Consider the following 6,424-nt stretch of genomic DNA (forward strand, 5'->3'; position numbering starts at 1 on the left):
ATATAAGAAAAGTAGGAAATTTTATTTCGTCATAAACAAGAAAAATTATGCTGGTGACTAATAAAACAAAACAAAACAGACGGGGAAACATAACAAATTGAGACCCAAAATAAAATAACAGGGTTAATACACAATTGAGCACAGCTAATAGGCAAAACCTACATGAACGGTAACATTTGTTGACCTAGTACAGATCAATGTTCGGAGGGAATTATAAATAGAAGGGGATGAATAAAAAAAAAAGAATCAATTGCTTCTGAATATGTTTGGACAATGATGAAAAAAATATACAGACATGATTGCATGTAGGTATTTGTACATTTAATACATTTATTCATCTGAACACACACACACACACATATAAGGTGTGACAAAAGGAAGTAGCATTTAACAGAAGTGTAATTAAAAATTTGTCAAACTTTTGGAATTTGGTGTATAGGATGTGGGCGTGGCTGTGCAATTAAGAAGTTTGGTTTGCAACTACAGGGTCCAAGGAGTAATCCTGCTGTAGAATTTTGGACAAGTGTCTTCTACTACAGCCTCAGTTTGACCAGTTTTTTGGCACAGAATTTATGAGAACATTGCACAGAAACTTAACTGTTTATAAATACAAGTTAGGTTTGATTATTTCCAATTCATACAACATTGGAAATAACCACTATAGTGTTAAACATGGTGAGTAGGAAAAATATTTGGAGGTAGAGAACACTGTCTGACCATGCAAGCAAGGGAAACAACTTTGAATGTTTCTCACTTCTCAACCATTCTCAATGGAAGTACGGTTGTTGCATGCTGGCCATTAAGTACATGTGTATCTCTTACTAAGAGAAAAAAAACCCTTTACTTTCCAAATGATGTCTATTGCAATACTTATTCTACACTGTGTTGCACATGTTCCCTTGTTACTCACACCAAGAGAAATGCTGTACATCAGTGATTGTTGTAACCAGCAAAGCTATTGTTCAAATGTGATAAAATTATGTTGAGTGTCAGTTCCTACAGACAGTTAATAAAGGAATACACTGTGATCAGCAGAATAAGCAACATTGCTATATTAAATATCCACAGTTGATTACTTCAGTCTGCAGTAATTTGCAAACACTGAGCTATTCTATCAAAGAAAAAAAGAAAAAAAAAACTTTTTGTGAAGCACCCATTTTTTAAGAATGTAAAAATATTTGCATGCCCTTGGTATTTTGAGGGAATATTTTTGATCATTGCAACTAGTTTCAGTAAATGAAATTAGATATTTGATAAACTAAAACTTCGAATAAATTTAAATCATTATATATAGATAAAAATACTTAATTCACATTTCAGGATAATGTTTAGAATTCATACCATTAACCACATTTTATTAATTTGCTTTACAATAGTAAAAACATTAAAAAAAAAAAAAACACCTTAAATTCCGAAGCAAATAGACAATATATTCAACGTGGTTGGTGTTAGGAAGGGCATCCAGCTGTAGAAACTCTGCCAGATCAGATTGGAGCCTGGTGCAGCCTTCTGGCTTGCCAGTCCTCAGTCAAATCGTCCAACCCATGCTAGCATGGAAAGCGGATGTTAAACGATGATGATGATGATGATGATAGTGTCTATAGAGTTCTGTTTGTAAAAAAAAATACAGTTTCAGAAGCTTTATAGCAACTTTTGGCTCTCAGTGTAGAGAGAGTAGATGACGCCTTTGTGTAGCTATGGCAGATATCAAGTAAGAAGAAAAAATAGGATGCATTTCCATTATGCAAATCAGTTATCAGAACAAGGTGTAATAGATAGTTCACTGAAATTTCCCCTCAAAAAGAAAGAAAAGCAGGAGACCTTTTGTGAAAATAACAGCTAGTTATTTGTGAATGAAAGATTCATTTGAGTAGATTCAGAAATTATCATATTTAGAGTTATTTCATTCAGAGATAACGCTTGAAGAGGTCACTCTACTTATATTTTGAAACCTAAGTGAGTGGTATTGGTTTGTTTGCAAAACGATGACGCACTTAGGCCTCATTACAAGATCAGAATTAATCTCTTAAGCTATGACTTGTCATAAAAGGGTTTGCCTTTTGTTGTTGTTTCTTTTTTTGTCTGTAACTCTTGTTGCTGCTACTCATACATTTTGACTGTTTGTGTATTTTTAATTCCTCAGACTATTTAATAGAGGAGAAGATGTGGGCGATACAAGAGTGGAGCAAGAGAAAGATTTGTTTGACCATTGTGGTCAGTAGTAAGTTTATGGACAAAAGCTGAGAGAAAGAGACAGACAGACAGTTGGTGGAAATCAGTGATATACGTTGTATTTAGAACATGAAGCAACAATACCTTGCAATATTCGGTTAAATCTCTATGTCCTATGTTTGAGTTTTTCTAGGGTTGACTTTGTTTTCCCTTCTCCTGAGGTTTAATACAAAGTGCTTGTCAGGTACTAGGGTTGATTTAACTGACTTATTCTCAAATTTCTGGCTTTGTGCCGATGCTAGAAACAATTATTGTCTTTATATAAAATACATGAGGGACAACTAGAGGTGAGGGTCCCTTCCCCACCACCTCTAACTCCTACTCGCCTTTCGAAATCTTGTGAACTCACCCACCTACTCCAGTCCCTAGTCCACTCTACTAATTACATCACACTGTAACCTGGGTGTATGGCCCCTGTTCCCTCTCTGTTACATCATCATTTTTCTCTTCTCTCTCCATCTTCTAATGAAGACACTTTTCTGTCCCTCAGGCCTTACTGCTGCTGCTGGTGCCACACAAAAAGTACTCAAGGACAAAAACCATGCCAAAACAGAGGGCAGAGCTTGATATAGTCTTCCAATTTGTCTGTTCATATCAAACCATCCAACTCATGGGAAATGAAAGACAAACAATGATGATGACAATATCACATTCATAGTGACAATGTTACTTGCATCAATCTCACCAATCTTAGAGGACATATGAAGGCCTTGAGTACAACCTCACACTCCTGGCCCAACAAAGAGAGAAACAAGAATCAAATTAACATAAAAAAACAACATGGAATCAAAATGAAATTGTGGATGAACCCATTTGCAGTTGTTTTATTCCCACTTACAAATCTCTAAGGGGAATCAAACAACTAAAGTGATGTAATAATTTTGCCTAAAGTCAACAAAGAAGTTTCTACGCAATAGCTTGATCTGCTAAAAGTAGCAGTTCATTCTCTCTCAAATCACATCCTATTGTCTTATGAAAAAGGACACATTAGCTAGTATTGTTTTGAAAATGGTATGCCTGCAAAACCAAAAACAAAAGAAGATGGAATAGCCATGGCTGAAAAGCCTTTGATCATAGCTTTGTTGGATCAACAAAGCTATGATTAAATAACACTGGAATACTATATTTGAGCTCTGCTCAGTTAGTGTTGACCTAGAGATAAACAATGATATTTTTATGGCAACATTAAAACTCAAGTCCTAGAAGTCACTAGCTCAATGCTGTCACCACCTTACAGTCACGATGCTCTAAATAGATAGACACATACACATAAACACAAAATTGTTAGCAGAGACACACAAGTTTCAATATAGTTAAATTCAGAAAAGGGAACATCAATAAGATTACAAGAGAACTACATGACATTATCAGCCAATCCCTACAAACAATATTATAAGGCTAATCTAAACCAGTTTCTTTTTACAAAGGCACAAGGCCAGTTTTTTCTGGGTATTTTTTTTATAGTAGCAGTGATACATTCAATTAACATTGACCTCAACACATCACTGGGTTATTTATATCATATTGATCCCAAAGAAATGAAAGATAAAACCATTCTTAACAGAATTTGCCAGAAAAAGGACACAACCAAAAATATAATATAGTTATATATAATATAGTTAAGTTAGCATTAACATAATCATTACTGACAGTAACAAACAAATGAAATTGTATGATGGGGAAAAACAAATAATAGTCATTGGATATTTTCGTTTATTCAACAAGTAGAGGAAATAACTTCGAGCGTTTCTAAATTATTAGGGGTCTTTTCAGTGATCTAGCACAGACTTCACTGTATTTGCTGAAGTAGTGGTGAAAGAATCAATAAATAAATATGCAATGTTACAGACTGAGAATAAAAGTACAAATTACATTTAGGCGTATGGTGGTTAGTCCATATTACTCTGTAAGGAACATAGGGCTGGTTTCCTGGTTTCTCTGGCATATATATTACTCCCTGAATGGGACACTAGTCCGTCGCAGGGTAACTCATTTTTACCAGTTGAATGAACTGGAGTAAAGTGAAACGAAGCATTTTGCTCAAGAACGCAATGCATCGCCCAGTCCAGCAATCAAAACCACAATCTTACACTTCGGAGTCTACTGCCCAAACCACTAAGCAAAGCATCTCCACTTGCTAAAAATACAGATAATATTCTTTTCTACTCAAGCCACAAGGCCCAAAATTTTTGGGGAGCGGGCCAGTCGATTAGATTGACCCCAGTACACAACTGGTACTTAATTTATCGACTCCGGTAGGATGAAAGGCAAAGTCGACCTCAGTGGAATTTGAACTCAGAACGTAAAGACAGATGAAATACTGCTAAGCATTTTACCTGGTGTGCTAACGTTTCTGCCAGCTTGCTGCCTTGATAATATTAAACAAAAGCTAAGTTAGAGTTAATACATTAACTATTATCTACTAGCACATCACCCTGGATTAATCTAAAAATTCAGAAAATATAACTAACAAACATTATTTACATTGGACAGATATTTGTCCTCATCTTGTTTGTTCTTAACACAACGTTTCGGCTGATATACCTTCCAGCTTTCATCAGATGTCTTGAAGAAATTTTGAACCTGGGTTCTCATTCCTAAGGTATTTTTCGATTTTAGTATTATTATTATTATTGTTATTGTTCAAGTCACTGCTTGGAATCAAACTCAGAATCTCGGGGTTAGTAACCCGCGCTCTTAACCACTACGCCATATGCCCGTGGGCAATTATGGAGTGAATTTTAGGGCTTATAAATCTAATATTTTTCTATCCTTCCTTAATACCGGTTCCCATATGTTATTCATATCTGCACTTGGTCTGCTTAGAAGGTGGTTGTGTCCTAGCATATGTGCTGCTTTTTTTAGTTTTCATATTTTCCAGTGGTGTTCTCTGTCTATTATTTTAACTTCATCCCACAGGGGGAGGTGGTCTCCATTTTTCCACACATGAACAGTTACACCCGATTTATTAATATCTCCTCGTGTCACAGCTTTGCAATGTCCATCTACCCTTATTTTGAGGGGGCGGCATGCTTCGCCTTTGTATAACCTACCACAGCTGCATGGGATGGAGTACACACAGTCTTTGGTCATACTCTCTTCTATTGGTGGTTTTACTTGAAGGAGATATTTGCGAAGTGTTGTATTACTCTTAAATACTGTCCTGCTGTCATATTGGTCTCAAATCTTTTCTATCCTTTCGGAGAGGCCTTTCACATAGAGTAGACAGACTGGACAGTTTATTAGTCTCATCCTCTCTCTTCTTCATAATTGGAGTGGATAGTATACTTTTGAGGTAGTTGTTGCTTAACAGATCATTATTGAGCTTGATCATTTCTTCGTGGTGTGTATCACGATTGCTACTTATATTCTTTGCACAATGTTTTAGGCACTGAGCAATTCCCCAAGACACCTGATGAAGGCTGAAGGGTATATCAGCCGAAATGCTGCGTTAACAACAAACAAGATGAGGACAAATATCCGTCAAATGTAAATAATGTACATAATTCCTCATCTCTTAAATATAGATCTGTAATAACTAACAAAGTTGAATTGTATCCAACTCCTTTCATAGCTGTTCAAATGTAAAAACAAAATATATAAATAAATAAATATATGTAAATATACGTTATATTTTATTACTTACGCTTATCCTCTGGAGAAAATATTTCAGAAGAACCACAAGAAATATAAACAAAGAAACACATTTAACATTTGAAATAAAAATGTTTACTGTACCAAGAACTGTGACCAAGCAGAGTCTGCAAGCCATTTTTGAGATGCAAAAATGTTATGTTTTTACTTTTCAGTAACTTAAAGAACACATGTTCCACGTCAACATGAAATACGATGTATTCTTGTTAGTAGAGAAAAGAACATAATAATAATAACAATAATAACAATGACAACCTATTATGAAAATAGCGAATGTGGAATAGAATAGCTATACAGATAATGTGGTCACTACTACAGTTTATAATAAGACTAGGTAAACAAGCACACACATATATTATATATATATATATATATATATATGTATATATATATATGTATATATATATGTATGTATATATATATGTATATATATATATATGTATATATATATAAGGGGAGGGAAGTAGATAAGTATAAACAAACAGCACAGCTCACAGAGCAAAGAGTATTATCATTAGTAAATAAAAAAGGAGAAAAA

Source organism: Octopus bimaculoides, chromosome 5, assembly GCF_001194135.2.
Source record: "Octopus bimaculoides isolate UCB-OBI-ISO-001 chromosome 5, ASM119413v2, whole genome shotgun sequence".
Taxonomy (NCBI): Eukaryota; Metazoa; Mollusca; class Cephalopoda; order Octopoda; family Octopodidae; genus Octopus; species Octopus bimaculoides.